This window comes from Tursiops truncatus, chromosome 2 (genome assembly GCF_011762595.2).
Source record: "Tursiops truncatus isolate mTurTru1 chromosome 2, mTurTru1.mat.Y, whole genome shotgun sequence".
Classification (NCBI taxonomy): domain Eukaryota; kingdom Metazoa; phylum Chordata; class Mammalia; order Artiodactyla; family Delphinidae; genus Tursiops; species Tursiops truncatus.
In genome coordinates, this window is record NC_047035.1 from 112266186 (window position 1) to 112292088 (window position 25903).

The 25903-nt window shown below is 48.2% G+C and overlaps 1 long non-coding RNA gene across 2 annotated transcripts in view; it reads right to left on the reverse strand.

Moving 5' to 3' along the window:
- Positions 1-1780: 1780 nt before the first annotated feature.
- LOC109552390 (uncharacterized) overlaps positions 1781-25903 on the reverse strand; it is a 51409-nt gene continuing 27286 nt past the window's right edge. The window contains exons 5-7 of one of the 2 annotated variants that reach the window (XR_012330194.1): positions 17115-23031; positions 15994-16146; positions 1781-14082 (exon numbers count right to left, since the gene is read on the reverse strand). This is a non-coding gene — a long non-coding RNA (uncharacterized lncRNA). The remainder of the gene's footprint in view (positions 14083-15993; positions 16147-17114; positions 23032-25903) is intronic. The other variant, XR_012330195.1, reaches the window with a different exon arrangement.

A 25903-nucleotide genomic window follows, 5' to 3' on the forward strand; every position in this document is an offset into this window, starting at 1 on the left:
ACTTGTCATAGCATCAGTCACATCATCACAGGTGGGGAATTCTTGAAAGGTTGTTAGCAAACTAATGAATTCTATAATGGCTGCTCAATAATTCCCAGGGTTAAGGTGAGCTCCCAGAACACACATTTTTCGCTTGAAGAAGATTGAATTAAAACCATGTGTGTGGTGACCTTGACAAGCTGTGAGCACTGCCCTTTTTTCTGAGAACATTTTCACTAGGAAGAACTCATGGAGATGGAAGGCCAAGGTTACCTGAGGAAGCAGACCTGGGGAAAACACCTGAATCAGGTGATTAAAGAGTGAGCACCATCTCCCATTCGGCACTAAGTCCCCAGCATCGCCAGGCCCACCACCGTGGTCCTAGGCAGTCAATAACAAGCTCTGAGTATCCACTGTGTGCAGGGCTCAGTCTTGCATACTGACAGAGGAAACAAAATTAGAAATATGGCGCCTGGACCCAAGAAGCTCTTGCTTTGGTTGGGCGACACGGTCCCTGTTTTGGGACACCTCCCGGGGAAGACAACGTTCCCTACCTTGGGAAGCTCTCAAATTCATTGAAGACATATGAACTTTTGAAGCTCCCGGTTGGGTGGAGAAGACAAGGACTGTGCCCTTGGGAAAGACCAACCCATGTGTTTGGACTGGAGGGAAGGGAAAAAGACAGCGCTTGCCCTTGGGGACCCTGCAGACTGATGGGAAGGATAGAGTTTCTGCTCTGATCAGGGAGGGGAGTGGCCCTTGGTCTCAGGGGAAGATAACTTCACTGGGGTCCCCTTCTCTAGTAGGGAGCTGGGTCCCAGAAAGTGATGCCCACACGTGTGCATCTGCCTGGTAGCATCTTGCCTGGAATAATCTCTTATACGGATGCCTATTACTATTAACGATTTTCTTCAAAATTCATAACCCAACTCAGAATACCACATTTAGCCTGGTCTCCACCTGTACCTGGCACCTGATTTATCCCAGCCCCACGAAGACTTCATCCATCAACCCATGGAGAAGCCAGCCTCTGGAGGGCAGGATACTGGGGCCTCATTCTCAGACACGCCACAAACTCTTTCATCCCAGGCAAGTGGCCCTAGTGCCTGGCAAGTCCAGGAGAGGATGGGCCACGATGAATTTTTCAGAGGCAGCAATGGAGATGGCCGTCCAGCCCTAGTCTCAAGAGGCCCAGAGCCGACAGGGGGAGAAGTCAAGGGGACCGTTAAAATTCACTTCTGTATTTTCACACTTTTTCTCATGTGACTCTTGCTTCCCAGGTCCTATCAGCCTTGGGGACCAGCGGTGATTCGAGTGAGAATCGCAGAGGTTTCTGGATTTGAGCTCCACCCAGTTCGCTTCCTGGGCTCCAGGTCTCGGGTCCTGCCTTCCCCAAAGGCCCGGATGACATGCCACCCATGACATGACATATTTCTGTTTCTCCAGCTCACAGCTCCTCTGCTACTGCCCTCACAAGTAGATGTGCCTCTTTCCACCAACCTTGACTAGTTGCTTCTACTGACTACAGCTCATTTCCAGGGCCCATGCTCAGCTTCCCAGGCCATTTTCCCTAGGAACTTAGAACAAGGCCCTCAAGGTGACTCAAAGGGCCCTTTGAGAAACACACTCACTGGCCAGTGTCAAACCTGAACTGGTCACCCACCCAGGGTGTCATGGACTTTGATTTTCTCCTATTTCAAGTTCAAGTCCCAGCTTTCAGGGGACCTGGTAACCTCCTCCTGGCCCCCAGGACATAGTGGAAAATTTCCATTTTGTTTGAAAGTCTCAGTTCCAGTGTAGACACAGCTGCTCCTGTGTTCCAGCATTTCTGAGAGGAGGTTTCCTGATTATACCCCGCACCATGACCACACTAGTTTATTTACTTTATCAAGAAATTGACTTTATTAAGAAGTACCGCCTGGAAAAAAATCAATAAACAATTCAATAAGTCAGAAAACGTAGCCTAATCACTGTGAGTTAAGGTTTATTGGGGGAAGAAAGTTGTTTTGACTTGTTGGATAATCTAAATTCTGGGACAGTTTTAAGTAAATACTGGTAGCTCATGAGCAAATCCTACCCATCTCTGCTAACACAACAACACATCAGGGTCTTCCGGGGCCAGCTTCCACGGAGAGCACACAGTTTCATGTTGCCCTTTTGGACTCAAATGCACAGTGACCACTGATTTGAACTGGGCTTTCTGAGTAGTGGGAGCAGGTTAAAGGTCTCTGGGATTTCAGAAAGATGGAAGAGGAAAAAAAGACTGAACTGGGAGTCGGAGGATTTGATGTCAAGCTGTGCATCTCCAAGGAAGTCATTTAATCTCTCGGTTTCTTCATCGATAAAATGAGGGAAATGATAATCATCTTGTGGATTATTCTAAGGTTTGTGAAAAGAGACATAAAAGGGTCAAACTAAAAGAGATGTCAGATGGAGCGTAGCCACGTCTTTCTCCTCCTGACAAAGTGTCTGTGATCACTGAAGTGATACATTTTGGGGAAGAAGAAGGAGGAGAAGGAATGGAAGAGGAGATAAAGAGGAGGCAGAGGGGGCTTCCCTGGTGGTGCAGTGGTTGAGGGTCCGCCTGCTGATGCAGGGGACGCGGGTTCATGCCGTGGTCCGGGAAGATCCCACATGCCGCGGAGCGGCTGGGCCCGTGAGCCATGGCCGCTGAGCCTGCGCATCCGGAGCCTGTGCTCCACAACGGGAGAGGCCACGACAGTGAGAGGCCTGCGTACCGCAAAAAAAAAAGAGGAGGCAGAAGAGGTCTATCTCTACCAACACTGAAAATATGACGGAAGGAGAGGGGCGGGGAGAGAAGGAGCGAGGGAGGGTGAGTGGAGTTGGCTGACCAGAAATGTTGAGGAATTCCTGGAAAAGAGTAAGCAGAAGGGACTAAGTTAACAGAGGAACGAATGCAGAGAAAAATCACAGTCCAAGAGACGAGGAGTCTCTTAAGAAACAAATAGAGATTCTTACGTGCAAATGTGAAGAGACAGCCAAGAACCACTGAACATCTGAGGAAAACCCACACTATAAAATAGAGGCCCTGAGCTCACAAAGATGGAATTGCATCCATAGAAGAAACAGAAGACAAATTTAGAATAATAACTAATATGTTCAGAAAGAGTCAAGATGATGACACGCATATACAGAATAAAAAGTTACAATGCAAAGCAGCAATTCTTGAACATGAAAAACATGATTATAAAAATTAAAATCAATTAATAATTCCAATTAATAAGTTGGATGGTGGAGTTGGCGAAGTCTCCCAGACACAGAGGGAATGGCCAGAGATGACTGGGGGCAGCGGGGTCCTTGGGGAGGGGTGTTCTGTCAATGCTGGTGGAACCTGAGAGGTGTTGTGGGAGAGGCACCCTGGCATTATGGAAATGATTCTTCCATCATCACACCAACACTACTTGTGAGAAGTCAAGCCCATTTCTGTGTGAAGTATGCAAGTGTAGCCTTCAGCCTAGTCCAAGTCAAAAATATTACATGTTCAGAATCAATGGAATCTGAGTTAGCCACATCTGAGTGCACAGAGCTCTCCAAGGACACACACACACACACACACACACACACACACTCGGCCAAACTCCTGAGCTTGCTGAGTGGAAGGCTTTCCTTCTGCAGATTCTAGAGCCCAATGCTCTCTTTGCACAGATGAGGAAACCGAGGCTCAGAGGGGCAGAACTGACCTCTCCCGGCTCCCTCCCTACCCATATACCTCGGTCCAGCCTTTCAGAAGACTCCTGGGAGTCCAAGTTCACAGGGAGGTGCGCGTGCATCTCCCTGGAGTCTGCCCTGCCACTACTTCTCCTTCCCTTTGGGTTGAAGCAAGCCCTGGGACCTCAGGCAGCAGTCTGGCCCCGTCGGCAGCTCTGGAGAGGAGGAGTCCTGAGAGCTGCCTTTATGTTTGGGCAGCAAAGGAAGAAGGAGACCAGCTGCTCCTGTTTCTGCCACGTGTCAGCTCTTCTCACGGGCCCCAGATAAGGGCTCTGCTTGTCTGTCCGGTGGCATCTGGACCCAGCTGGCTCTTATCATCCCTGACCCCGACTTCTTCAGTAGGTACACTTGCCCTTCAGATTTTAGTCCCCCTAGACCATCATCCAAGGCCCACTGTCTGATTGCTCCTCCCTTATTCTGTGGGTTCTTCCAGAGGAAGGAAGGAATCTAAAATCTATAAACCCCTCCTATGTGCCAGACCCTCTGCGGGGCATTTGACATACACCTTTTCTTTTCTTCTTCTTTTTATCGTGGTAAAATATATATAACAAAAATTACCATCCTAACCATTTTTAAGTGCACCATTCATTGGTATTAAATATAGTCACATTGTTAGGCAACCATCACCACCATCCATCCCCATGACTCTTCATCTTGTACAACTGAAACCCTAGACCTATGACACAATAACTCCCCATTCTCTACTTCCCTCAGCCCCTGGCAACCACCATTACACTTTCCGTCTTTTTTATTTTAGCTGCTTTTCATACCTCATGCAACTGGAATCATACGGTATTTGTCTTTTTATGATCTGTTTATTTCACTTAATCTAATGTCCTCGAGCTTCATCCATGTTGTAGCATATTGCAGAATTTCCTTCCTCTTTAAGACCGAATAATATTCCATTGCCCGGATGTGCCACATTTTGTTTATCCAGTCATCCATCGCTGGACAATGAGATTGTTTCCACCTTTTGCCTATTGTGAATAACGCTGCTGTGAACATGGGTGTACAAATATCTCTTTGAGACTCTGCTTCCAATTCCTTTGGGTATATATCTAGAAGTGGAATTGCTGGATCATAGGGTAATTTTATCTTTAATTTTTCTGAGGAAACATCATACTCTTTTCCACAGTGGCTATACAATTTTACAATCCCATCAACAGTGCACAAGGGTTTCCTTTTCTCTACATCCTCACCAACACTTGTTTTCTGGTTTTTGATCATACTCAGAGCAACTATGTGATATAAGCATTCTTCCTCACATTTATACATGAGAGAATGAGTTCAGAGAGGTTAAGTAACAGATAGAAAGGCACACAGCCAACAGATGGGGAAGCCAGGATTCAAACCATGCCTCTCTGACTCCTTGTTCCTCCTGTCCTCAGGCCAGGAGTCTTCCAGTGAACTTTGAGTCTCATAAGACTTTTCTGGGAAAGAGCATTTTAATTGGGGTGACAAGTCACACAAATTTGGGACTTGGATTATCTAACTCCAGGTAGCAGGTAACTAATGGCCAAGTGGGGGCCTTGCCATGAGATTCTAAGCCACTTGATCAGCGAAGCTTCATGGAGAAGGCAGACTCAGCTTATTCCTAAAGGGCAGGCAGGCAGAATTTGGAGAGCCAGAGAGAAGGAAGGAAGGCTATTCCAGGCTTCCCAGGCAAGATTTTAAGTTGCCTTAAAAAGTAAAAGACGGTATCTCCATCTGCCTTTAAAGAGGGCCAGGGGTGTAGAATAATTTATATCAGGGAAAGATTACATCGTGGCCTGGATCCCTTTACTGACAGAGTCTGGTGGTAGAGCGGGAGCCACATGGAAAAACTGATCACGATGAAGGGAAACTGACATGTGAGAGCTTCTGCTGGTTCCTCCTCATGCTTTTGATTTACAGAAACGGGTCCCAGCCCAAGTAGAGGGTGGAGGGCCGAACACTGCTCTTCTTAATAAAGGAAAGGAATCCTGAACTTCTGGGGGCAGCCCAAGGGAGAGGAGTGGAAAGGGGAAGAGAACAAAAAGAGGGAGAGATGTGGGGAGGTCCCAAGGGAGTGAGGAGCCTGGAACCCAGGGGCAGATGGAGGGCCTGGGGGAGGACAGGTGGGGGAGGAGCGGCCTCGGACCTTCAGAGCAGCCATGAGTGACATCCAAGTTGAAGTTCACTGTGCTATGTGGTGACACAAATACACACCCATGATCCACCATGGAACAGGCAACAGCCTAAAGTTGGATTGCTGTAGGGATTCCAGGTGGAAGGGACCACACCACAGTTTTCCCATTATTCATGAAATGGGGACCTGCAGCAGTGTTATTTAAATAGCAAAAGCAGACCCCATACATGGGGGAGTTTGGGGACAGTCGAATGGCTCCCATACAGATTACAAAAGCAGAGAGAACAGTGGAGACAAACTGTATGAATGAGGTTGATGGCTTTTCATTCACAGGCAGAGCCTTATCCTCATCCAGCCGTGGTGGCTATTTTCATCTAATTTTATTCAGTAGGTCTGCGGCACCATTCCTGTGGCCTGGCAACTGTCACAGTCGCTTTTGAATAGCAGCTGAAGCTTGTACATCGACAGTGCTCTCTGGCAGCACTGTTCTGAGCACTTCAAGTATCAACTTAATCCTTGCCACCTCCCAATGACATAGCTTACTATGCTTATCCCCATTGTGCAGATGAAGAAACTGAGGCACAGAGAGGTTAAGTTACCTACCATGATTACATAATAAGGGGCATAGTTGAGATTCCACCCTTGATGGTCTGGCTCCAGAGTCCCACTCTTAATCATTTCATTATACTGCTTCTCTGTAGCTCTCCAGCTCCAGCCGCTGCTGCCTCTTTCCTTTGCTACTAGATGGAGGGACTAACTACTTGGAGAATAACAGTGGAAAACCCACAGACCCTCACGATTCATAAAGATTTAAATTTGTCATCAATCCAAAGGATAATATCACGATAAGTGAGTGGACGAACCAAGGAAAAAGGTTCCAGCTCAGTAGAAGGAAGACCTTGCTAGCATGCTGAGTCATCCAGATGAATGCAGTCTCAAGAGGTAGTAAGCTCCCCGTCATCAGAGGGATGCAGGTGAGACTTCCCAACAGCTTGACGTGAATGCACACTTAGCTATGGGAGCTGGTAAGTTTCTCTCCAACTTGAGATTCTATGACTCCAGGAAATGTTCCTGATCTAGAAGAAATCACTCAGAAGGGTCAGACACCAGGGATCACAAGAATCCACAGGCTTCGAGTTACCCAGGGTTTGTTTTATTGTCCATTCCTGAAATCTCCTTCCTCTCTCCTTGTCCACTTGGTTAACTCCTACTCATCCTTTAGGGCCCAGTGTGAATGACACCGCCTCCAGGAAGCCTTCCCTCCTCATTCCATTCCTACTAGGCATAGGGGTCACCCAGGCTCTCCCCACTCTCTGCTTCTCTCAATTACCACGTCTTTCTGATTATAGGTCAGTCTTCCCCTGTAGACAATGAGCACCCAAGGGCAGAAACCAACCCCTATTTATGTCTCTAAATCCACAGCTCTCAGCTTGGGGAACGTAGTCAGCAGGATCAAGCCAATTCAGCAACTATGTCTTTACTACCAGTCTATTCTATTCTACTCTGGTTATCTGTGTTTACAGACAAGCCGTCTCCCTAGCACCGCCTCACTTCCCCCTTGAACACCAAGCTCCACTTTCTCTCTCCTGCCATCTGACCTGTGCACATTCATGGATGGACAATGTCAGGGGCTCCCTCTTGGCTTAGTTCTCCCGGGTCCACATGAGGTGAGAGGTGGCCAGATTCCCAGCAGCAGAGCTCTTCAGCATCCCACAGCCGTGAGGGCTGGGAGCACCTTACTCATCTCATGCCTGTGGTGGGTGCTTGGACGCAGATTCCCCCTTAATGAAGGTCTTGCTGGGAGGGCTGTGGCAGGCAGGCTTCGGCAGTCAGAGGACAGCTGCACCAAGGTCACACCCCTTCCCCGGAGGACCATATCTGATGACTGATTGAAGTGGAGAAATGTGCATTAAAGAGTTATCATAAACACCTGTGGCTGCCCTCCTTCAAAGGCCTGCTGGCAAGGCTGGCCCTGGGCTGGCATCAGGGAACTTGGGTTTTGGAGGGTCCCCACCAATCCCTGATAAGAGTGGCTCCAAAAACAATATGCTTCATGCTGAACACCTGTCTTCCTCCTGCGAGTCGGGAATCGTGGTACGGGGCAGGCAGAGAGGCCTGTGCGGCCGGCCCTCCCCCCTCCTCCCGACAGAAGCCCTGGGCACTGAGTCTCCAGTGAGCCTGCCTGGTTGCAACACGTCACACGTGTTGTCACAGTTTGCTGCTGGAGGAATTAGGGCATCCTGTGTGACTCCACCCGGAGAGGGTTCTCGGAAGCTTGTGCCCGGTTTCCTCTGGACTTCCTCTGTATACTGTTCCGGGCTGGTTTTGCTTTGCGTCCTTTCGCTGTAATAAATCATTGCTGTGAGTACCACCGTATGCTGAGCCCTGGGAGTCCTCCCAGGGAGTCATCGAACGTGGGGGCCTCCAGCACCGGGTGTAAAAGGCCATTTTGGTTTCAGAGCTCTGTGAGAGTTGGACACACTCTCCCTCTGCTGCTTCTATCCCTCTCCTTCCAAGCATGTTGATCCCCAGGGCATTTCTAATTAATATCCTGACTGCTAAACTCTGTCTCAGAGCTTGCTTCCCTGGGAACCCAAACGTCAACAGATACAAATGCAGCATTTCAGGGCCTACAAGTCAGCAGGAATTTTGTTGTGTGTTAATTTCATCATCCCAACAACCCTATCAGGTTTTTCCAGAGGAGGAAATGGGAGCTGGGAGACGGAAGTGACTTGTCCAAGGTCACACAGCCAGTGAGCATTAGAGCTGGGATGGATCCCGGTCAGGATGTTTCTGAAGTCTGTGGCCTCTCCTGAACTAGGCTGCCTTTTACCTGTGGCTCTGAAGGTCCAGGATTCTTCCAGGCTCAAGGACCAGTGAGCAAGCATTCTCCAGTAAGATATTCCAAGAGGCATCTGGGAACCAGATCTGGGCAGCCATGAGTGGGAGAGAATTCCAGTCCCAGGAAAGGGGGCAGAATGCTTTCTCTCTCCCTGAAGGACTCTGAGGAAAGGATGAGTAAACAGAACTCCTGAAAGAGGGATAACTGGAATGCTCACACCCACCTGCCCGCACACCTGCACCCTCTGGCCAGGATCTCAGACCTCCTGGGCCTCAGAGCCTAGCCCTGGAGTCTGTGCAGAGGACACGAGTCACACGGGGTCTCATCACCCATTGCAGCAGCCACGGGAACAGCCCAGAGAGTGACAGCACTGAGAGGAACTTGGCTTCAGGCAGTAGAGAAGCTGCCACTCCGCAGAGGCAGCCAGGCCAGCTGTCGACTCCAGAGAAGATGGGGCTGCTGGGAGACGTGACAGACGGAGTCCCGGGGAGCTCGTGAACCCCATCTGTCCACGGCGGGTGGGGGAGAGCCACCCCCCCAAGTGAGACATGGGTTACAAAACCAACCCTTCTAAAGCCACACAGGGGCCCTGATGTCCAGCTCCGTTCCACAGAGGTCAGAGGCCCGAGGAGGTGTTTTGGGGTGCCCCAGGGTGCCACCCGCCTCCCTCTTCACAGAGAGCAGCTTCATCTCTGTGCCTCGCGCTCTGTGTTACCGACAGGCCTGCCGATGGCGGGGATTTCTCAATTCCCCAGTGGAACAGCACATGGAGCCGGGAGCTGCCCCAGGTCTGAGAAAGCTTTCACCCCCAGGGTCTTCCCTGTGCCGGCCTCCTGCTTTCAGGCCTCCATCCCCATTTCACACTGAGTCAACGGGAACACCACACGTAGCCCCTTTCCCCTGTTCCACAAAATACATAAGTACATAAGCAAACACGCTTGCCCAGTTATTCAGATGCCCAGTTGAATTTACTGAAGCCCTTGGGGGAGTCCCACATCACAGGCCTTACTGTCAGCGACTTAAAAAGCCCTCCTCCCTTTTCTGTCTCCTCCGATCCTGAAATTCACATGCAAATGTAAGGGACCCAGAAAAGCCAAGACTATCTTAAAAAAGAAGAAACAAAGTGAAGGACTTACCACATCTGATTTCAAAACTTATAGGGTGAAGGAAATGGGGAGATATGAGTCAAAGGACAAACTTCCAGTTATAAGATGAACAAGTTCTGGGCATCTAATGTACCGTATAGTTAACAATACTGTATTGTATAATTGAAAGTTGCTGAAAGATTAGATCTCAAATGTTTCCACCACACACACACTCACAAAAAGGTGATGGAGGCGTTAACTAAGCCCTATTGTGGTAATCATTTCACTATATATATATATATATATACGCATGTATCAAATCATCACGTTGTACACCTTAAACTTACACAAAGTTATATGTTGTGTATCAATAAAGCTGGAAACAATTATTTTAATTTTTAAGAAACTTATTACAAACCCACAGTAATCAGGACAGTTAGGTACCAGCATAAGGATAGACATATAGATCAATGGAACAGAATTGACAGTCCAAAAATAAACCCATACATCTATGGCCAATTAATTTCAACAAGGAAGCCAAGATGCGTCGATGAAGAAAGAAGAGTCGTTTCCACACATGATGCTGGAATACCTGTATACCATATTAGAACCCTTACACGTTGTTGCCGGGGATCTAAAATGGTACAGCCCCTGTGGAAAAGAGTTTGGTACTTCCTCAAAATGTTAAATATAGAGTTATCACATTTAATATTTCTTCATAAGCAGGAATGTTCTTGGGATAAATACCTGGGGATGTGACTGGGATGAAGCAGAAGTTGGAGGAAGAAGTAAAGCTGTGATGCTGGCCAGTGACAGGCCCTGGGCTGACCCTGTGGGAGCTCTGGAGCCGAAATGACCCATCAGAGTTGTCCTGCATTGGACCAAAATAACCGATCCTTATATGCCCTCCTTGATCAGTCATCAGATGGGGCATCCCCTCCAGAAGGGCATGACTGTGGGCGAGGCAGCCCTCCACAGCTAAGACAGCCCCCAAAGGTGGCCTGCCGACCACCTTCCCAGCAGCCGAGGCAAAGCCTTCGTTGATGGGGGTCTGGGTGGCATGTCTCCCTGCCCACCCTGCTGGGGGTGGAGGGATCCATTGCTGTGGAGCAGAAGCACCCAAAGCCCAGTGGAAGGGTGTGGGGTTTGGGAGGTGAGGGGGTCGGTGGCGGGGAAAGGTATAAGCAGTAAGGGAACAAAGACACGGCAATGACAGATGCCCGGAGACCTGCCCTGTGGAGGTGGTGCTGGGACACAGGGATGGGAGGCAAGCTGCTAACCGTCTCTGGGAGGCCTAAGGGGCTCTGCTGTGAGCGGGTCAGCTGGTGCAGGGTTGGCACCTAAAAAAGGCTGGTGGGAGCTCTGCTGTGGGCTGGAGCCTCTGTGGTCACGGCATTGTGCACTCAGTGATCCCCAGTGCCGCAGTGAGGCTGCCAGGTGTGCTGGTTGGGAGTGCGTGGCGGGGAGAGGGGAGTGGGTCCTGCCTCTTTGGATGGAGTTGGTTAATCCATTCAGGGATGCCCTGAGCTATTTCCTGAGTAAATAACTCTCGGGCAGTTATGCACCTAAAAGCAGACCAAGTACGGAAGTGAACACAGTTTCAGAGGCGCTGCAGCAGCACGTCTCCCAGGAAAGGCTGGCAAAGCAAGGAGAAGCCCAGAGCACCGCAGGTGGAAAATGAACACTTGGGCTGCAGCCCAGGTGGTGCCAGTGATTAGCTGTGTGACTTGGGGCAAGTTCCCTGACTTATTTGGCTTTAGTCCTCCCCACGGTTAAATGAGAAGGAACCTAGATAGCCTCTCAGGGGCATCCAGCGCTAACCCACAGGACTCATCAGGAGTCCTGCTGAGGAGCCAGCAGGAAACCAATCGGGAAGGTTCTAAGGCTCGTGCTCCCCTCCACCCAAAGGCCCCAAAGGGCAAGCCAGGGCTGCCCAGGGTGCTCACCACGTCTGGGCCCTCACACGCCACTGTGCCCACCCTCTCGGGCTCTAGCTGCAAATTGGTTCACATGAGGAACACGAGCCGCCCAAATCACTCATAGGATGGCTCGAGCAAAAGCAATTAAATGCTTTCTTAATTGCAGGATGGCAAGAGGTTAATGAGTTACTATAAAAACCAGTCCCTGCCATCTGGTGGCTGTCACCAAAGCCCACATGCAGGGAGGCGATCCCAATTTGTAAGACAGGACGACAGGATCACTCCAAGTCAGGAGAAGGGGTGGAACCTCGGGTGCCAAGGCTGGGGGCCCTAAGCAGCAGAGCCCAATGCGGCCCAGCCGGCCTCCAGACATCCCCGGGCTGCACAGAGCTTCAAAACCAAGCTGGAGGGAAATCAGACAGGGAGCCAAAATCACTCATCAGCTCCAACACTGGTTTTCTCTGGGATTCGGCTCTAGCGAGGGACGGCCGACAGCCACTTGCTCAGCGCTAGCCAGGAGGAGAGGAGAGAAAAGCGACAGCTGAGAGAGAAGCCAGCCAAGGCGGAGGGAGGGACAGACAGAGGCAGGGATGCAGACCCTGCAAAGACAAAGAGATGCAAACCAGCCTGGACAGACGGAGAGACAAAAGAGAAAGGATGAGCGCTGAGATGCCAGGAGGTGGAAAATGACAGTGACACAGACAGGCCGTGAATGTGAGAAGTGGATGAAAGGGCAGGTAATTTTCTAGAATCAGAGATAGGAAAGAACCTTTGAGGGTTTTGCTTTGTTCTGGGCAGACGTGTTCTCTCAAATATTCTGCAGCTCCCAGGAGTCAAGGAGAATGGCCCTTCTCCCTTGGAGGATGTGAAGAGGAGGCATTCAGGGGGATCAGCCTCCACTCTGTCCCTGACTAAAACACACACACACGTTTATATATGTGCACGTGCGCGCGCGCACACACACACACACACACACACACACACCATCCCAGGCACAGCCAGTTCTCACTGGTCAGGAGCCACTTCTCCCCGTGTTGAGGAGGCCACGGGTCTCAGGCTGTCTCTCCTCTTAGCTCTGGTCCCAGAGGTTCCATTTGCAGCCCCAAGCCTGGCGGAAGCAGGTCTGGTTTTCTGGTACAAAGAAGAAGGAAGCCAGAGAGTCTACGTATCCCAAAGGCTGCAAAGCCTGTGATTTCCATGAGGCTAAACTCACTGCTGGCCCTCTCTGCCATCTTCTAGAAGTTGGCTGAGAAATAGAGAGATCACCCCTCACCTGTTCTTCTAGGGTCAGACTATTCTTCCAGGATGAGACCTTGAGACACTCACTTCCCAGGATTTTAGAAGTTTCCCCCCCAGAGCAGGCTCTAACTGGCCACAGTAACAATATAGCAACCTGCTTGCAGTGAGAGGGTGGGACTCTCTCACTGAGAGTGAGTGGGATGTCACCCACTCCACCATCACTGCCCCCCGCCTTTGAGGACCACGGCAGCTTGCTCCTGAAGGCCAAGGTCTCAGCTTGAAACCAAGCCCCATGGCCCAAAGCAAAAACAAACAAATAGGGATCTGCAGCTGGAAGATTCCAGTATCTCCATTTTTCACAGTATCTTTTGTCCTTGATTTTCCCTTCTCCTCTCTCCCACTCCAGTGCCATTTGGCCGACACACAGAAGACTCTGTACCCGATGAACTAGAGACACAAGGAAGGTCTCGCTAATCCATCCATCTTACTAGAGGTTAGAGATTGCCCTAACATCTCTAGGGGAATTTAGGGGCGGGATTGTTGGTGTTCCAGGGTAAAATTAGAGTTTGAAATTCCTTGTCTACACGTGGGATCCAACCAGCACAAGAGTTGACCATCATTGTCTCTTTTATTTCCAGCAATAAACCAGAATCCTAAAGCTGTCTCTAGCTGACCCCACCTAGCCAGCTGGTGGGTCCTTTGAGGACTCATGTCACCCCCCCTAAGTCTCCCAGCAGAGGTCTGCCAGGTCTATGAATCGGGTCTCCCTGATTCTGGTCTGGGCAGCAACCTGGGTCCACCAGCTGTACAGCTGCAGTGCCACTGGGTGACACCCAGGAGCCAGCAGGGCGTCAGCAGTAGTTCTGGGGAGTGATTTTTTTTTTTTTTGCGGTACGCGGGCCTCTCACCGCTGCGGCCTCTCCCGTTGCGGAGCACAGGCTCTGGACGCGCAGGCTCAGCAGCCATATCTCACGGGCCCAGCCGCTCTGCGGCATGTGGGATCTTCCCGGACCGGGGCACGAACCCGTGTCCCCTGCATCGGCAGGCGGACTCTCAACCACTGCGCCACCAGGGAAGCCCTGGGGAGTGATTTTGCTTGTGGTTCTTCCTTTTGTCCCTGTGCCTTTAGAAGGTCTGAGTGTTCTTCTTCCTCGGGATTCTGTGAGCCACTCAATTGCTTTCCTGTTTCCAAAGAAAAAGAGTGGTCAGGCACACACACGAGAGAGACAGAGACACAAAGACAGTGACACAGAGACAAAGAGACAGAAAGAAACAAAGGATGAAAATACTCTAATCCTTGGAACTGTCATTAAACCATAGGCACTGGTCTCTGTCCCTCTTCTGCTCCCTCTGGACTGAGCTTTCTGTCCTCAGCCACGCTCCTGGAGGCCCCATGAGTTCAGAGCCCAGTTTTGTCCCGTGGCTTCAAACCTTACCCCTCAGGCTGGAACAAATACCCAGTCCCTGCTCATTATCAAGCCACCCTCCTTCTACCCGCTGCCCACACCTCCTCTGACACAGAGAAACGTACACACACGTGTACACACCCCACACCCACCTCACACACAACTACTCTGGCTCGTGTTCCACTCTGCATTTTCCAAAAGGCATTGCTAGAAGGGGACGCATTCCATCCACCAGCTCCTGGTCTGTTCGTGTTCAGCCCCCCTCAGGACTGCAGGGCCTCGGGCAGGGGAACCGGGAGGGAGCAGAGGGGGTCGGCATACAGAGTCTGAGCTGTTACGTGGAGACCAATCGAATGCAGCTCACGTCTACTCCATGATTTTAAACGATGGGAAATCAGCACTCCAAACATTGGACCCAAAGGTTTTTCTTTCACTTGCTACTCTGGAGGGGTAATTTTCATCCAGGTGTGGCATGTGCACAGCCAGGGACTCCTGCCAAGTCATCAGATGCCTCTGAATTCCTTTTGAGCCAACACCTAACTTTCTTCTTTTGGGCAAGCTGGGGCTCCTTTGTGAAGAAGGGTAACTCAATGTCACTTTGAATGAATGAATGAATCAGAGGCAAGAGCTCCCGTTAGAGGACTGATGGTGAACATTTCAGGGAATTTTAGAAAGCTCAGCCCTGTGAGAAAACCAACCACCAGAGGATACTCTAAAACAAAATACAAGCAAATACAAGGTTGAGGGAACATTCTGTGCGCACTCAGAATGTCAGGGAGCTCAGAGGAAAGGACAGATTGCTGTTGCAAGGTGACATCGAGATGTGTGTGTTTCCCCCAGGGCTGACTGCTGCGGTAACTTGCTCTGCGTAGCGGCCACTCCCTCCCTTACGACACCGTCCCAGTCAGCCGATCACAACTGCCCGGTCCATCTTGAAGCCTGTCGGCTATCCAGCAATGGCTGCTATGGACGTGACTCACTCCCTGAGATTCTCTGGGGCAGCAGTTGAGAACTTGGCCCTGGAGGGAAAAGCCTTGCGGTTTGAATCCTGGCTTCCCCGCTTGCCTTCTCTGGGCTCCAGTTTAAAATGGAAACAACAACAGCAACTCTAACAGTGTTCTTGCGAGGATTAGATAAATTGATCCATATGAAGGTGTATTAGTCCGGGTTCAGCCGAAGAAATAAAACCAGTAGGAGATATACACTAAGCGGTTTGTTGCAAGGAATTGGCTTATGTGATTGTGGGGCTGGCCGGGTGAGTCTGAAATCCACTTGGAGGCCGTCAGGAAGGGCCGGCTGGAACTGAGACGCCGGCTGAAGCTGCAGGCCCCAGGTGGAATTTCTTCTCCTTCAGGGAAGCCTCAGCTCTGCTCTTAAGACCTTTGAACTGATTGAATCAGGCCCACCCAGCTTGCCTAGGATCATCCCCTTTACTTAAAGTCACTGGTTTGGGACTTTAATGACATCTACCTTCACAGCAACACCTAAGTTAGCATTTGGTTGAATAACTGGAAACTCAGGCCTAGGCAGAGTGACATATAAAACTGCCCATCACAGAAGGGTGAGCACCGTGGCTGGCTCCTGGTAACCCATCACTCAAGAACATTCAGCTATTATTTTTTTTAGGATTCAAAAGCATCTACTATGAAGTTGACATGATGAGTCAAGCTTCCCCCCTCCATCTTACCTGACCCATAGCTTTCTCTTCCTCACTTCCAAATCTTCTTCCAAAGAAGGCTGAAGACTCACCCTAAGGAGTCAAAAGGAAGGTGACCCTCTTCTATTCATCCTCTCGGCAAACACTGCCTGGGCACGCTCTGTGCCAGCTCAGGTCCAGGAGCTGTACGTGCAGATGCAGGTACGAGTTAGTCCCTGCCCGCCTGAAGGCCTGGACGCAGCGACCCACCCTCCACGGTTCCTCTTCTCTGGTCACGCACGCCCTGCCCTGTAGGCCTGTAGACCTCCTCTACAGCTGTCCTCCATCAGCATCTGACTAAAGGGGCAGACAGCAAGTCCAAACTCTGAACTATGCACCCACCCAGAGGGGCACTTTTTCTAAATCACTCTAAGAAGCCAAGAAGCTAGTGCATTTAACCACAGACATCAACAGAAGGGAGATGCTCCCCAGGGAGTCACATGCTATTTAACACAGGACACCCCAGTTCCCCGTCACAGGGCACACACATGATGCAGTGAAGAGCATGTCTCAGCCCCTCAGAGTATTTCCACTCCTATTCTGGTCTGCAGGCCCTTCTAAGCACCCACCTTGGTGGCCTCTGCCCTCTATTGATCATTTCCAGTTCCCCACACCCTACCTCCTCCAATTCCCAGAGAGGCCATGCTCTGTCCAGTGGCCACTGTGATCCCACTCCTTCATCCCAGGCCGAAGCTGCCCTGCTCCATGGCATGGTGACGGTGCCCACTAACCTAGGACAAACGTGTCCCAGGGCCATGGTTCTCCTGCCAGTCTACACTTGTCCAGTTCTCATCCGCCCTTGCAGAACCCATGATGGCCCAGAGAGCTCCCCCCACCCTTTCCAGGAGCTCAACTTTCTAGTTACATGAGGTTGGCAGAGTTAATTAACCTGTCTGAACTTGAATTCCTCCTCTAAAAAATAGATATGATCATAAAACCCATTTCAAGGAGTTGTCATGAGAAGCAAGTGAAATAACATATGTGAAGTACCTGACACGTGGAACCCTGTCCATCTCCCGAATGCCCAGCCTCCCTGGCCAGCCCTTGCTGCCCACCCTCCCTCCAAGCTTACATGATATGGATCGGGTACATGAAGCCCACACTTAACCCACCTGATGTCATGGCATCCTAGCTCCGGCTCACCAGTCTCCAGGATACCACAGCATGGGGAGAAAGAGTATGTTTGCCTTCACATCTGCTGGGGAAGGCCTCCTACCCACAAGTGGAACCTGCAATAACATGAAGGGTTTGAACCGTCAGAGTTGTGATCAAAGGGAGACTGGGGAGTTTATGACAAGGAACTCATTTCATGAAAGAATGAGAAGCAGATGTAGCCTTTCCCCTTCCCCCCAACCTGTCCAGGACCCCAACAATATGGGCGGCAGTGCAGAGGACCCCAGCCTGTACTGAACCCCAGCACAGAGGAAGAACTCTGTCACCTGTCACACACTGTATCAATGTTAGTCCATATATTATAACTTAATTCCTCCCAGCTCCTGGGAAATGCAGCGCCTGGGGTGGACTGGGCTGGTTCTCTCCACCTGGCCTTGGAGAAACCTGCCTGTCCTCTAGAACAGGGGCATACCGGCCAAGGAACTTCCACAGGTGGGACCCTCAGGACCCCATCCCTCCTGCTGCAAGACCGACCAGGGGATCTAATGGCGGGCAGGTTTTGAAATCTCAGCCTTATGAAGATTTGGGGCTGGGTAATTTTTGGTCTATAGTATGTTTAGCAGCCTTCCTTGCCCACTCCTCCCTGGATTCCAGTAGCACCCACTCCCCAGTGGTAAGAACTAAAAGTGTCTCCAGACATTGCCAGATATCCTCAGGAAGCAAAATCACCCCAGACAGAACCACAGAGCCCAAGTGCCTGCTGTGCCCTGGGCGCCCTTTTGAGTCAAGCAGCTGGAGGTCTTGTGACCCTGTGACTCTGGCCACCAGCAAATGGACAGGATCTCCGTCCTGGACCAGCTCCTGTGACATCACTTGGTTGGGTCAGGGCTCTTCAACTGCATGGTGACTCCCCACCCCTGACCAGGCTTGCTCTGGGTTTGGGGGATTGGAGTAGCATGTCATGGAAACAGGATGCTGGGAAGAAAATAAAGAGAGAAATAAATGCAGCACGGACCACAGATCAGGAGGTCCCAGCTTCCTGGAACCCACTAGATGACCAGTTCACTCTCTCAGCTCTATAATTCCACCTTTTCTACGACGATGACATACTACCTTTTAAATCATTTTTAAAGCCTTTATTTAAAGTAATTTATCTACTGCTAAATAATAACTATCAAAAGCTGTATTTCCCAAACTGGGATTTTTCATTACTGGTGTGAACAGGATATGTTATTTTTCAAGGATGTATTTTTGTTACCAGACTGGGCCATTTTTATTTCATGCAAGTCAAGTGGGCATGGGTAATAAAATAAAAATAAAAACAGAAGGGAGCTAGTTATATTTTTTTTAATCCCACCGTTTTTTCAGAAGAAAATAAATCTGCCCCTTCAATCACTCCCACCAAATTAAACTTTCCATAATTATTGTAATGCAACATACATATAAATAGTACATATTATATATATAGTCACATGTATTTTCACCAAAATGTAGTTATGCTATATTTTTCTGCAACTTGCTTTATCACTTAACACAACTTTCATCAGTGACCCCTCCTTCCTGGTTGGTGTCTCAGGAACCTCACTGCCCGGTTCAAATACCAGCTCTGACTTTGCACAGCTGTGTGATCTTGTGGAGGTTAATAACCTCTCCGTGCCTCTTTTGCAACGTGTGGATGATGACAACATCATCTACTTTATGAAGACCTGAGTGAGTTAAACAAGGTCATGATGGGAAGCACTCAGAACAGTGCCCAGCAAATACTCAGAAAAATGTTACCTCCTGCTACACGGATCTACCTTCTTGTTAAGAGCTGAAGAGGATTCCACTACACAGATATACCATGCTCTGCCGTGGAAATTTAAATTTGTACAAATGTTTGCTCTTGTAAGCCATGGTACAATGAATGCCCTTGTACTTACATCTTTACTCATTCATGCCATGGTTTGGGAGGATAAATTCCTAGAGGAGAGATAGGGGGGTTATTCAGTAAGCGCATTTTAAGTTTATATATCTATTGAGCTATTACCTTCAAAAAGGTTGTGAGGATTTTCATTCCTACCAACAGTGTGTGCGAGCTCGTTTCTTCACTCTCAGCAGTTCTGAAGGCTATCAATCTTTTTAATTGGGTAGGCAAAAATGAAAACAATGCCACAATGTTGTTTGCATCCATATTTCTTTAATGATTAGTGAGATCAAACAATGTTTTTTCTTCCAGTTTTAGATATCAAATAATTAAAAATTTTTTCTTCTTTTAAACAATTTCTCATTCTAACTCCTCTTGCTATTTTAAGATGTTGGGGGTAGGAGTTTATTAATTAATTAATTAATTTTTGCTGTGTTGGGTCTTCGTTTCTGCGCGAGGGCTTTCTCTAGTTATGGCAAGCGGGGGCCACTCTTCATCGCGGCGCGCGGGCCTCTCACTATCGCGGCCTCTCTTGTTGCGGAGCACAGACTCCAGACGCGCAGGCTCAGTAGTTGTGGCTCACGGGCCTAGTTGCTCCGTGGCATGTGGGATCCTCCCAGACCAGGGCTCGAACCCGTGTCCCCTGCATTAACAGGCAGATTCTCAACCACTGCGCCACCAGGGAAGCCCTAACATTTTTTTCTTCTTGAATGGACCATCTGTATAGTGTGTGTGTGTATGTGTGAATCCTGCATTTGTCCATCTATGTTGCTTCTGATTGATTTGGAGGAACACTTGCTATACTATGGATATTTACAGTTTTCCTGCTAGGATGTATAGCAAATAGTTTCTCCCAGGCTGTCATTTATGTATTTATGTTTTATTTATGGTGCCTTTCACGGTACAGTTTTGTTTTGCTTTTTTAAATTTTTAGGTGGTCCAATATGCCAAATTTTTCTTTGTTGACTTCTGGATTTGGTGCCAGACTTAGAAAGGCCTTCCCCACCCCAAGACATAGAGATATAAGGATCGAGACTGAGATATATGACATATGCCCTCTACCTGGACTTGTAAGACTATATATGTGAGATTATCTGTAAAACTCTATTAGAAAAGGATGACAGCTCAGATTATAGGTAAAACGAAACAATCTTACATATACATAGTCCTATATTGCCTTTTAATTTGTTAGTACTGTATATTTAATGCACAAATCTTTAATCCATCTGGAATTTTTTACTGTAGTATGACATAGGTACCTAATTTTATCCTCTTGCAAATGACTAGTGATTTGTGCCATGGTTCAAAGTGTCTTTGCCCTCCAAATGGCTCACCAGAAGGACTAAGGGTCTCTGAACCTGAGTCAGACTGGCCTGGAAGAAAAGGGGCTGGGAAAGGAGTGGTCTTCCCTCCCCTCTGCCCGTCCTCCCTCTACATATATCACCTCCCTCGGCAACAGCAGGTGTCACTGAGGCTCTTGAACTCAGAGAGCAGGGCCACGCAGGCGGGCTGCCAAGGGGGCCATGAACACTCCATCACTGAACACAGCATTAAGGGAATTATCAGAGCCTGAGCTATGGTTACCCCGGGACCCTAGTAACTTATGTGCCCAGAGAAATCATTTTCCTGGATGTTGCATTTTAGGCAGCAAGGAGGCTCCGGTGACCCTTATATCATCTGTTCCCAGGTTTCTGTGAATTTACACAGGCTGGCTCCCCACAGTAGAAAGAAATCTGATTACTGGTGGAATAACTTACAGGTAAGGGGACCTCCAGTGTGTGCCCACCCTGGCTGCAAATCCTCAGAGCTAGATTCCAAGGAAAGTGAACTGGTGCTCAGACCAGGACGCCTCGCAGGGCAGGCATCCTTCCTAACCTGGATGTGGGCAGGAGAGCAGGTGGGCTTTAGAAGAACGGCGGGTCATCAGGGCCCAGCGAATGGAAGGAACATTAAAATGCCTGGGTTCTTCCTTCTACTAACCACCAGGATGACTTTAGCCTCTTGTTTAACGTCTTTCTTCAGTTTCACTGTCCAAAAACATGGGTTAACATGGATTAAGCCACATCCAAGGGACCGTGCTATGAGTTTTAAACACAAGCCTCCAGTTTTCACAACAAGGCTGAAAAGTGAGAATGAGTATTCCCACCTTACACATGTTGAAACAAGATCAGAGAGGTTCAGGAAATTTGCCCTTCTGGAGTTACCTCTCCAGAAGGTGGCAGAGCTAAAACTGAACCCCCTGGCCAGGCCCGCAGCTTGAGTGCCTTCCCAGCATCCATGTTCCCAGCTCAGAAGACACCGGAGGGTGTTCATAGAGAAAGCTTTTCCAGGCTTCCCACAGAGGCCATCTGGGGAGGTTCCTGGGGCTCTTCCCTCCCTTGGCTTTGGTGTGACCTTGGTCCTGGAGACACACGCACACTGAGTCAGCTGTGGCCTGGTCCACACAGCTTCTGGGCACTCGCTGCACACCAGAGCCCAGGTCCTTCTAGGGCTGTGTGTAAAGAAAGGAGGAAGCAGGCCTGCCCGAACCTGAGGGCTACACATCACGTGTGTACGTGGGCAAAAGTTAAATCACAAGCCAAATGTTACATCGGATATGATGCTCTATGCTCTCTCTACCTCAACAAAAATATCCTCATCATAACGAGACATAAAAAGTTAATGAAGTTGTGGCTTCTGTATGACTGAAAGTCTTCCATCGAAGACAAATGAACTTAATTATCACTGTGTGCATCAGGCTGTTCCATTAATGGGCTGGTGATATTTGGATAAGTATTAAAATAAGGAGAGCCATAGCTCATGTATTATTTTATATTTATTTCTTTTATTTTTTGCCTTCACTTCAGCAAAATCTCCAAGTATGTTCATTTTCCCAAAACGTTATTCCATTGACAATAATCATCTAATAACTACAAAATAAAATGTATATACAAAGGGAATAACTGTGAATGTACTTTCATTTTTAAAATACCTTAAAATATATGTAAAAATTGGAAAAATTAAAAATTCAATATGAGTTTAGTAAACATTATTTCTCTTCTAAAATATTTTAAGTTGCTACCAAAGTTAAAAGGCAAAATATAAATCATAATTAGTGAATACAAACTATTTTAACCAAAGGTACTCAAAGAAAGCTGAAACTTTTTAATTTCTTGAAAATTTAGATATTAAATATTTTTATAAAAATAGAACAATTTGCAATTCTATGATTCAGGGTCCAGCTAGTTATCAGTGTAAGGACCTAATGTCACGCTTCACACATACGACGTCTGGAACTGCATATATATACAAATCTAAGAGTCATATGAATTGCTTACTATAGTAAAATATGCTTCAGTGTCCATGCGCAAGTGTCGTGAACACTGTGTTCATTCTTATCTCCAGAACCAGGAATTGGAACATGAAGAGAAACAAGAAAATGAATGTCTGGCATGCCGAGAAACAATAATTTTCTATACAAGAATCTACTGCATTCAAGCTGAGAGGAAGGATGTGACAAGTTAATTAATTGGCCTTTCTCTTACCCAAGCACTTCTCCTGTTCAGATTCTCCGGCTCTCTGAGGTGGTACCTGCCTCTGACATTGTTGGAAGTGTATGGCATTCCACCTTCATGGGATTTGATGCGTTTTCCAGGACATAAGGCAAGAGATGTGCAGAAGGGTTTCCCGTGGGCCTAAATGGTGATAGTTATAAGGGCTGGTCTTTTAGGGTTACGGATTGCTGGGCCAGCCCTGAGCTCCAGATCCCAAGTATCAGAGGGGTGTGTGTGTGTGTGTGTGTGTGTGAGAGAGAGAGAGAGACAGAGAGAGAGAGAGAGAGAGAGAGAGAGAAAGAGAGATTCAGTGCCCTCCAAAGTATAAAGCCCAGAGCCAAGGCCCCTCTATTCGAGTTTCAGGGTGGTGCAGGAAAAAAAAAAAAAGGTTTGGAGGAGTCTCAGGATCCCAAAGACCGATCCCAGGAAGACTCACAGGACTCAACACACAGTCATATTCATGGCTATGATTTATACCTGCAAAAAGATACAATGAAAAATCATCAAAGACAAAGGGGCATGGGGCAACATCCAGATGCAAAGCTGGCCCAGCTTCCAAGAGTCTTGCCCCAGTGAAGTCACACAGGACACACCTCACTCCCCAGCAATGAGCTGTCCTGACACATGTGAAATGCTGTTTCCTAGGGAAGCTCATCAGAGACTCAGTGCCCATGATTCTTATTGGAGGAAGGAGGGAGGGAGTGCTGGCCACATAGGCACGTCTGTCTGCCATGTACCAAAATTCTGACTCCCGGGAGGAAGGCAGGCGTTCAGCATGAATCATACTGTTTGGACAGTTTAGGCAGAGTGAGCCACTCTTCCCAGGGAATGGGGAGAACCCTTCCCTAACCCAAGTTCCCCATTGCCAGCCAAGGGACAACTTTGCCAGCAGGCCTTCTAAGGAGAGCAGCCTCGGGCAGCTATAACTCTTTTCTCCACAGGAAGTAATTGAGGTGTGAAAGGTGGAGGAAAGGGAATCCTTTTCATTTGACCCACCCTTAAATTCCACTTAACGTGAAAGCTGGGACTGGCCTGAGCAGAGTGAGAGCTACCTCACAAGGTTAATCCAAGTAGCCACATGCAGTCTGAATGTGCTCATTTTCACTTGAAACAACACCCCCTTGCATACACACACCATAATTGATTATCCAGTCGCCTAGAAGATACTGACAGTATGACAGCATTTTTTAAAAAGCTCATATTCAAGCATATCTAAATAACATACTGTTCAGGAAATTCATAGGTGGTTAAACTATTTTTAAATGTAAAGGAATTCAAGACAATTTTTCCCCGAGGAGGGGAGGGGAGGGAGGCAGGGATGGGAATCAGAGAGGAAGGTACACTCATTGGTAATGTTCTTAAGATGGGGGTAGGTTCATTTTATAATTATGGCTCATAATGTCACATGAAGTAAGGGATGAATACATATATTCTTTCACAGGTACCAAAAAATACATAGGAAAACATTTTAATTTTTAAAATTTACCATCTGGGGACTTCCCTGGTGGCGCAGTGGATAAGAATCTGCCTGCCAATGCAGGGGACATGGGTTCGAGCCCTGGTCTGGGAAGATCCCACATGATGCGGAGCAACTAAGCCCATGAGCCACAACTACTGAGCCTGCGCTCTAGAGCCTGCGAGCCACAAATGCTGAAACTCAGGCACCTAGAGCCCGTACTCCGCAACAAGAGAAGCCACTGAAACAAGAGAAGCCCGTGCACCGCAACGAAGAGTAGCCCCCACTCGCCACAACTAGAGAAAGTCCGCCTGCAGCAACGAAGATCCAATGCAGCCAAAAATAAATAAAAATTAAATCTTTAAAATTTACCATCTAGGCAATGGTAAGGTGTCCTTTCTGACCATGGACGCATGTGAGGTGGAATTTTTAGTGCTGATCACTCAAAACTAAAAGACACTGTAATTTAACTGACATAGAAGCACACGGTCATATTAAATCAAATGACGTTAAGCTTAATATTCTCTTATTACTGACTGGTCGTAAGCCATTCTGTTTTTCTCACTGAGGATCTTGTTTTTGTGAATCAACTTGATTTTTATTACTCTGCATTTCCTTGTTTATTTCCATTTTGGGGTAAATAATTGTTTGGTTTTCAGTATATTTATTTTTACAGTTACATTCTATTTATGATACCTGATATTGGTTTTCTATTTATGGTAAAGATGCAGTGTTTCCTTTCAAAATAAGTTTATACAAGCTAACATTTGAGATAAATTAAATACAAATGTTAATCAAATGACAGAATGAGTGGTATAGGGATGTAACAAAGGTCATCTAAGAGGTAAGTGAATGACACAGCTGGGAAAACATGGTACAATTAATTGACATCCAAGTATCTATCACCCAAGTTCTACTTTGTTAGGTTCTATGGGAGTCCAGAGAGTTACAAGGATGTGTGTGTATGTGTGTGTGTGTGTGTGTGTGATGATCTTTATTCTTAGATTCTTTTCCACCTGGAAAAGCAACACACACTGCTGTACCTAAGGAAACAGTTATCGGTGAGGTTTTTTTGTTTTTGTTTTTGCGGTACGCGGGCCTCTCACTGCTGCGGCCTCTCCCGTTACAGAGCACAGGCTCCGGACGTGCAGGCTCAGAGGCCATGGCTCACGGGCCCAGTCACTCCGCGACATGTGGGACCTTCCCGGACAGGGGCACGAACCCATGTCCCCTGCATCGGCAGGCGGACTCTCAACCACTGCGCCACCAGGGAAGCCCATCAGTGAGGTTTTAATGCCAGTGCCTGCGGGGGCCGCAGAGAACACTGAAAAGGGGAAAGCCCAAGGTTTTAAGACAGTAAGTGTGAAGTTATGAGTCAGACTGCCTTTTAAAATGCTTTCTAGACATTAGGCTATAAACATGCCCCTTACTTCCAAGGGCTGTGTACAAATCCATACGCCTCCGGCTGGCACCACTAGTTTATTGTCCTAGATACACTTTTGCTTTCCTAAGGCAGGGAAATAGGGATCAACTTTAAAATCATAAACCAACAGCACAAGGCAGTACCTAATAGGGTCTGTCCCACTTCTGTATTATGTCAGGACTTGTGGAAAAAGGCCTTACCGAGAGGATTTGTCTCACCTGCCAATGGAAGCAGACAGTACTGTTTTAGCAGATCTGAACTGATTGTGTTGTCCTACCAGAGGTGGTGGGTGTGGACGGGCCATGCTTGGACGACACCAAGAAGAAACACCCTCAGGAAATGTGACCCACGAGTGATGCAGACCGCAGTCTTCTAACATTCTCACTTCCCCTATCCCACAACCCCCTCAAAGCCAATGGGCAGTAGAAATGACTGATGGGAAGCCTTAAATAAATAATTGTACATAACAC